Genomic DNA, 9,299 nt, shown 5'->3' on the forward strand with positions numbered 1-9,299 from the left:
TTAATTTTAAAGTCTGCTGGTAAACTATGCAGTCCAGCAGTGCTGTCGCAACCAGCAACACACCTCCGTACCATCCTGACCACTGTACTAAATACAGATAAATCTACGCTAACTTGAAGATCTAAATAACTATATAATTGCTATGCTAAATAGATGCTATAATAGTCTATCCTGGTCGTTACCAATACTCGCAATTCCAGCTCCTGACTCACTCCAGTAATTTTGACGGAACAAGATGGTTTTATACTGCTAAGGGTGTGGTAGCTCGTACAAAGGGGCGTGGTGAGCTGGAAACTGCTTACGTCACCTGCCACCGCTTACGTCACTTGCCACCGCAACATCCGATAGGAAAAATCAACTGCAGTAGCCACCGTTCAACCTGAAGAGGGCAGCACTCACACGTTTTTACACCATATATTGTAGAATTAAAGCACTTTATACTCAAATGTCAAAAAAGTTACTCGAATCAATGAACAGCACTAATAAAGCCCCATTCTTACAGATCATTAACTAAACAAAGTTGGTTTAGGGTTTAGTTACTCTTTAAAGAAATGGTTTTCAAATTTAATACCTGCCTGAAGGAGAGTTTTTGTCAGAATAGACATTAAGAAGGGTAGCATATTTATTTGACACAAATTAAAATGAGGATGATTTTTTTTTTAACTCTAAGAACATGCCAATTGTTTAGCTGACAAAACTTCTTTCCAAAATATATTTTTAACTGACTAAAAGTTGTGAGCCTTGAAAATTGCATGTGATCTGGGACCTTTATACAGAGTGTGCCACCGAAATGATTTCCAGCTAAAAATTCTGTCTTCAATTCCCTGACAAGCTTCTGCAATTCTAAAATGTTAATATTTTAGTCTTTAAACTAAATCAGAATATGCCATAAACTTCTGTGGTTTTTATATAATGTTTATTAACAATAATGACTATAAATTAACTCAGATGTTAAATTTACCCCTTAATTAAAACATTAAAAATATATATTTGACTCTTGAGAACTAAACATACACTTGAGCTGCGGTTATCTGAGCTCACTATCAGAATGAAATCATCTCTACACATCTGTGTCTTTCCTTCTGAGCTGACACATACTGATGGTGACTCATGATAAACTGTTTTCTCAAACATCCCTCACAGACTCACGGCTGAATCCTTTCAGTCATTTGTTATGCCTAATAACCTACATTTAGCACCCCCCACACACACACAGGAAACAGGCTGACCCAGTGAGTCAGAGTGTGTGTGTGTGTGTGTGTGTGTATGTATGTGCGTAGATCAGCAGAGGTGTCACATAGTAAATAGCAGAGTAGCAGAGTAACATCAGTGCTGACATGCTTCACAGACTGCAGTGGGTGCCAGAAGAGAAACTTTGGGTTAGTGTGTTCATGGCCGTAGCCAGCTGTGTGGTCCAGACCTCTTTAAATGTTTAATATTCAGAAATAAAATGTCAAATTCTCTGAATGTCTAAATAGTGCTTTAAAGGTCCTCCTGTGAGTGTCTGTACACTGAAAAATGATTCATTGAATTTACTAAATCTTTTCATGGTAAGTGGTTCCAATCAATTTATTTTAGCTACATTTAAATAAAACATTTTTGCTACTAAATTAGTTTATTTAAAAATAGCTAAAATAAATTGTGTAATTCAAAGACGGTTTGCCCAGATTGATCATGCCAGATCCACTTATTATAATTTTTATATAATAAATAAGGTCTAATTTAATCATGTCCATCTCCCCAAAACAGAGAAAACATCTTTCATAAGCATCTACATATCTGTCCCTTTTAAAGTTTGCAGTGTATAACACTTTAACTCAGACTTCACTCAAACCCTGGTGAGGGTCAAGTGTGTGTTCTGTGCTGATGACATCGCAGGGCATTCAGATGAACACATTCAGTCAAGTGAAGGGAACTGTGAAGGGAACCAATCCCCTGCGTGGCGTGAACACTGTGAAAGGACCCAGTGGTTTGCTTGTGTCTCCATGGCTCATGATAAAATCAGCAGATTCAGGTGTTTCAAACCAGCCGCTGACAGGACAAATCCTCTTCTCTGTAGCAGACTGACAATCCCTGTGTCACAGCAGTCGTTGATCAAGTGAGCTGTGCTTCCAGCGCTCTTGAATTCTTAATGTGCCTTTTGTTTGTCTCGTCACTGAACTCTTGCCATTTAACCCACCTGTTAGTGGCATGCAATCTCTTTTCATCTCTCACGTGCTTTATAATATGAATGTGGTTTTAACTGAAGCTAATGGCTGTGTGTAACTGAGCACGAGGACGGCTGTTGCTGATTCCCATGGGCCTTTCTGATTGAGTCTGCATGTGTCAGGACACAAAGTGAGCGACGTTACTGATCTGGCACGGGCCGAGCTGAACCACACTGACTCTGGCCATCTTCCCGACAAAAGAAGGTTCTGAACTGGTGACAGTCAGATCACACTTCAGGAGGCATTCGAGTGAAGCTGTAGGGAACTGGATATGAATGAGAAACAGCAGTACTGCACACAGCTGCGATATCTGAATCAAAGATATCTTTGTAAAGTCTAGATTGCACTGATTTGCTGTGATCACAGCCAGAAAAGAAGCCCCATCTGACTATAAGTCACACCAGGTCAAAATGGTTTTATTGAAGGAGAAAAGACACAGATAAGTTGCACATTTTATTTAGATATACATTGTATGCCATAGATGTGTATTTGTGGGGTTTATTTAAAATTATTTAGCATACAGAAGTGGTTATTGACTATAATTTAGTAGCCAGTGATTTTCTGTAAGACGTGGGTTTAGGTGTAGGGAGATACAAAAATACAGTGTGTAAAGTATAAAACCATTACACGTGTTTGTGTGTGTGTGTGTGTGTGTGTGTATGTGAGTGAGTGAGTGAGTCAGTGAGTGTGTGTGTGTGTGTGTGTGTGTGCTCTTGTTTTTGTGACATATCAGGACACAACTCTGTATAATGGCATGGGTATGACACAGGTATTACAAGGAGAGGGTGACTTATGAGGACATAACCCATGTCCTCATTTTTCAAAACGCTTATAAATCATACAGAATGAGTTTTTTTGAGAAAGTAAAAATGACCAAAGTTTCCTGTGAGGGTTAGGGTTAGGTGTAGGGTTGGTGTAGGGCCATAGAATATACAGTTTGTACAGAATAAAAACCATTAGGCCTATGGGATGAACTCACTTTTCACAAAAACAGACATGTTTGTGTGTGTCTGTGTCAGTCTGTTGGTGTGTGTTTGTGTGTGTGTGTGTGTGTGTGTGTGTGTGTGTGTGTGTGTCAGTCTGTTGGTGTGTGTGTGTGTGTGTGTGTGTCACAGTCAACATGACTGAAAGGTGCTGATATTTCTACACCATGTTAAACAACCAGCCACAGTTCATTTAGTTTTTGTGTGGTATTTTGGGGTTTAGATGATAGAATTTTTTGTTGTTGTTGTAAATACAAAAAATGAATACAAAAAATAATAATAATAATGCAAAAATGCATTCTCTCCAAATAAAAACTAGCATTCCCTAATCAATATGACTATACAACAATAATTTATTTGTAAATAATTATTTCAAAATAAACACAAAGGAAGCACTAATTCCATAGTTCCTTAAATAAAAACATTTATTATTTTTAATAACTTAAGTCAGTGTTATTACAATATCACTGAGACACTTTTATAGTAGTTTTGAGTTTTTTGATATAGTTTTTATTATTACATTTTCTGTTTTCATTTTAAATCTAGTTTTATTTGTCATTTTTACTAGCTTTTTTTTAAATATATATTTATATAACCATACATTTTATTTTAGCTACATTTCCTGACCTGTTTAAAAGAGATGGTCTTCATCCCTCCTGGGGTGGCGCCACTCTTCTCTCTAGAAATATGGCAAATAGTCTTAGTGTTTATACTTGACTAACTGGGGCCCAGGTCAGGAAGCAGACAGACTGGCTAAACCGACCGTCTGCTAGCTGCCTCCCGTCACAGAGGTCAGTTAATTCTCAGCACATAGAGACTTTTTCACCTAGATATCACACTATAGAGACTGTGTCTGTTCCCCGAACTAGAAAAAACAAAAAACGTCCAAACCAAGTTAAGATTAACAATTTAATTGAGGTTCAACAAATAAAAAACAGAAGCAATATGGATAAACAAATGATAAAGCTTGGCTTATTGAATATCAGATCCCTTTCTACGAAAACACTTTTTGTAAATAATATGATCACTGATCATAATATAGATGTACTCTGTTTGACAGAAACCTGGCTAAAACCTTATGATTACATTATTTTAAATGAGTCCACCCCCCCAAGATCACTGTTATAAACATGAGCCGTGTCTAAAAGGCAAAGGTGGAGGTGTTGCTTCAATTTATAACAACGTTTTCAGGATTTCTCAGAGGGCAGGCTTCAAGTATAACTCGTTTGAAGTAATGGTACTTCATATAACATTATCCAGAGAAACAAATGTTAATGATAAATCCCCTCTTATGTTTGTACTGGCTACTGTATACAGGCCACCAGGGCACCATACAGACTTTATTAAAGAGTTTGGTGATTTTACATCAGAGTTAGTTCTGGCTGCAGATAAAGTTTTAATAGTTGGTGATTTTAATATCCACGTTGATAATGAAAACGATGCATTGGGATCAGCATTTATAGACATTCTGAACTCTATTGGTGTTAGACCACACGTTTCAGGACCTACTCATTGTCGAAATCATACTCTAGATTTAATACTGTCACATGGAATTGATGTTGATGGTGTTGGAATTATGCAGCCAAGTGATGATATCTCAGATCATTATTTAGTTCTGTGCAAACTTCATATAGCCAAAATTGTAAATCCTACTTCTTGTTACAAGTATGGAAGAACCATCACTTCTAACACAAAAGACTGCTTTTTAAGTTATCTTCCTGATGTATCCAAATTCCTTAGCATATCCAAAACCTCAGAACAACTTGATGATGTAACAGAAACTATGGACTCTCTCTTTTCTAGCACTTTAAATAAAGTTGCTCCTTTACGCTTAAGGAAGGTTAAGGAAAACAGTTTGACACCATGGTATAATGAGCATACTCGCACCCTAAAGAGAGCAGCCCGAAAAATGGAGCGCAGCTGGAGGAAAACAAAACTAGAGGTATTTCGTATTTCTTGGCGGGAAAGTAACATATCCTACAGAAAAGCATTAAAAACTGCTAGATCCGATTACTTTTCTTCTCTTTTAGAAGAAAACAAACATAACCCCAGGTATTTATTCAATACAGTGGCTAAATTAACGAAAAATAAAGCCTCAACAAGTGTTGACATTTCCCAACACCACAGCAGTAATGACTTTATGAACTACTTTACTTCTAAAATCGATACTATTAGAGATAAAATTGCAACCATTCAGCCGTCAGCTACAGTATCACATCAGACAGTGCACTATAGACCCCCTGAGGAACAGTTCCACTCATTCTCTACCATAGGAGAGGAAGAATTGTATAAACTTGTTAAATCATCTAAACCAACAACATGTATGTTAGACCCTATACCATCTAAGCTCCTAAAAGAGGTGCTTCCAGAAGTCATAGATCCTCTTCTGACTATTATTAATTCCTCATTGTCATTAGGATATGTCCCCAAAACCTTCAAACTGGCTGTTATTAAGCCTCTCATCAAAAAACCACAACTTGACCCCAAAGAACTAGTTAATTATAGACCAATCTCGAATCTCCCTTTTCTGTCCAAGATACTAGAAAAGGTGGTATCCTCACAATTATATTCCTTCTTAGAGAAAGAGTGCTGCGTTTGACACAATTGACCACAACATTCTTTTGCATAGACTTGAACACTTTGTTGGCATCAGTGGAAGTGCATTAGCATGATTTAAATCGTACTTATATGACCGCCATCAGTTCGTAGCAGTGAATGAAGATGTATCATATCGATCACAAGTGCAGAATGGAGTACCTCAAGGCTCAGTACTAGGGCCGCTACTCTTCACGCTTTATATGTTACCCTTGGGAGATATCATCAGGAAACATGGTGTTAGCTTTCACTGTTATGCTGATGATACTCAGCTCTATATTTCTTCGCAGCCCGGTGAAACACACCAATTTGAAAAACTAATGGATTGCATAGTCGATATAAAAAACTGGATGATGAGTAATTTCTTACTGCTAAATTCTGAAAAAACAGAGGTATTAATTATAGGACCTAAAAACTCTGCTTGTAATAAACTAGAACACCGTCTAAGACTTGATGGTTGCTCTGTCAATTCTTCGTCATCAGTTAGGAACTTAGGTGTGCTATTTGATCGCAATCTTTCCTTAGAAAGCCACGTTTCTAGCATTTGTAAAACTGCATTTTTCCATCTCAAAAATATATCTAAATTACGGCCTATGCTCTCAATGTCAAATGCAGAAATGTTAATCCATGCATTTATGACCTCAAGGTTAGATTATTGTAATGCTTTATTGGGTGGTTGTTCTGCACGCTTAGTAAACAAACTACAGCTAGTCCAAAATTCAGCAGCAAGAGTTCTTACTAGAACCAGGAAGTATGACCATATTAGCCCGGTCCTGTCAACACTGCACTGGCTCCCTATCAAGCATCGCATAGATTTTAAAATATTGCTTATTACTTATAAAGCCCTGAATGGTTTAGAACCTCAGTATTTGAATGAGCTCCTTTCACATTATAATCCTCTACGTCCGCTACGTTCTCAAAACTCAGGCAATTTGATAATACCTAGAATATCAAAATCAACTGCAGGCGGCAGATCCTTTTCCTATTTGGCGCCCAAACTCTGGAATAACCTACCTAACATTGTTCGGGAGGCAGACACACTCTTGCAGTTTAAATCTAGATTAAAGACCCATCTCTTTAACCTGGCATACACATAACATACTAATATGCTTTTATTATCCAAATCCGTTAAAGGATTTTTAGGCTGCATTAATTAGGTAAACCGGAACCGGAAACACTTCCCATAACACCCTATGTACTTGCTACATCATTAGAAGAATGGCACCTACGCTAATATTTGTCTGTTTCTCTCTTGTTCCGAGGTCACCGTGGCCACCAGATCCAGTCTGTGTCCAGATCAGAGGGTCACTGCAGGATCCAGTACGTATCCAGACCAGATGCTGGATCAGCACCTAGAAAGGACCTCTACTGCCCTGAAAGACAGCGGAGACCAGGACAACTAGAGCCCCAGATACAGATCCCCTGTAAAGACCTTGTCTCAGAGGAGCACCAGGACAAGACCACAGGAAACAGATGATTCTTCTGCACAATCTGACTTTGCTGCAGCCTGGAATTGAACTACTGGTTTCGTCTGGTCAGAGGAGAACTGGTCCCCCAACTGAGCCTGGTTTCTCCCAAGGTTTTTTTCTCCATTCTGTCACCGATGGAGTTTCGGTTCCTTGCCGCTGTCGCCTCTGGCTTGCTTAGTTGGGGACACTTCATCTACAGCGATATCGTTGACTTGATTGCAAATAAATGCACAGACACTATTTAACTGAACAGAGATGACATAACTGAATCCAATGATGAACTGCCTTTAACTATCATTTTTGCATTATTGACACTGTTTTCCTAATGAATGTTGTTCAGTTGCTTTGACGCAATGTATTTTGTTTAAAGCGCTATATAAATAAAGGTGACATTGACATTTCGAAAATCAAGTTAAAGTTTTTAACATATATTTCAATTTTTTTTTTTTTTTTCTTTTTTAGGTTTATGGGGCAGAAAAAGCCTTACCGTTGGTTAAGGTTGTGATTGGTCAGTGGCTGCCATTTGTGGTCAGATATCTTTATATAATTGAGCATAATTATGTAATCTTTTGGCATTTTTCTGATAAACCAGTCTAATCTTCTACACACACACACACACACATCCTCTATGGTGCAGGTCCAGTCATTCTGTCACTCCGAACAGCAGCAGAATTCCCATCCTGTCGTGGTGTCGGGATTGCTGTTGTTTCCATGGAAATCCTCCCCTGCAGTAAAACAGTGATCTTTGGGAGAGTTTGCTGAACCAGTGGGCACTTGTTACAGTCAGTTTGAGCTCATGGAAAGGTCAGATGATGTGTGATGCTCACCAGGGTCAGGAAGAACAAACGCTGGACACAGCTGACACCAAGCACTGATGTGGGTAATTTCTAGACTTAATTTGTTTTCTTAAAAATTGTGAGAAAGACCTGCAGATTTGAATCAGAAATAAACATCTGAAGCCAAGGCCTTAAAGTCCCTGTGAAATCAAAATTAAAGAATGTGGGTGTTAGTATCTATATGTTAGTCTTAAGGTTATCTAAGGCAGTGTGCTTCAAAACAGTGACAAAATTCACATTTAGAAGGTATAAGAATTAAAAGCTTGCTGTTCGTCACTCCCGCCACATCGTACTTCATCTTCTCATCAAACACAGTCTGGCTTTGCGCGTGCCGGCATATATTATAAACTTTTACAACTACACAGCCTTTTTTACAAAGAGATTCATATTGAATCTTGGAGGTAATCTATTAGACTGCGGCTGTCAAATGTGGTTTTACCGAGCTCACCGGCTCTGGCCAGAGCAGACCATAAGCAAAACACTATTGGCTATTTTTTTAAAGGGGCGTGGCTGCTCAATATGTCCCGCCCTCTCTTCCGGTTTCAGTTGAAATAACGTCACCACATAGAATAATGCTGCTTGTTTCAAGACACTTCTGGGGACCTTTAACTTATGCACACATTACTCATATGTAATCTGTATATTTATTAATGTTTCTTTTTTCCATTAATTTATGAAATAAAAATTGGGTTTAAAAGACTGTGTGTCTGGTTTTCACCCCCTCTCTCTCTGCATCTTTAGCTGTGCTTATATTCCTCTCACTCATATCATATGTGTGTTGTAAATCTCTCTCATATATAACACATGTGGCACACAGAAGCGTCATATCTGTTCACACTGAGCCATGTGCCTCTCAAATGTTGAGCCAAATTGATTTTAAATGCTTAAAATAAGTATTTTTTTCTCTTTTCACATGATCTGCTCAGGGGTGTATCACCTTTCACCGATCATTTGCTTTAAACTGAAAATGTGAGATGTTTGCTAATCTCTTAAAAATGAAGCTTTCAAACAGAACAGCTGATGATGAGGAGGAAATCCTTCTGACACTTCCTGTCTGCACACACACTGGAGCGAAGGTTGCTGCCTACATTTCCTGTTTCTTTGTTTCTGACTCTCTCGATGTGTGTCTGTGGACAGACAGAGTTTGTGGACAGACTCCCAGCTGACCAGTCGGTTTGTTGTGTTGCGATATTGGCATTTCTATAGATC

Source organism: Carassius carassius, chromosome 25 (genome assembly GCF_963082965.1).
Source record: "Carassius carassius chromosome 25, fCarCar2.1, whole genome shotgun sequence".
Lineage (NCBI taxonomy): Eukaryota > Metazoa > Chordata > Actinopteri > Cypriniformes > Cyprinidae > Carassius > Carassius carassius.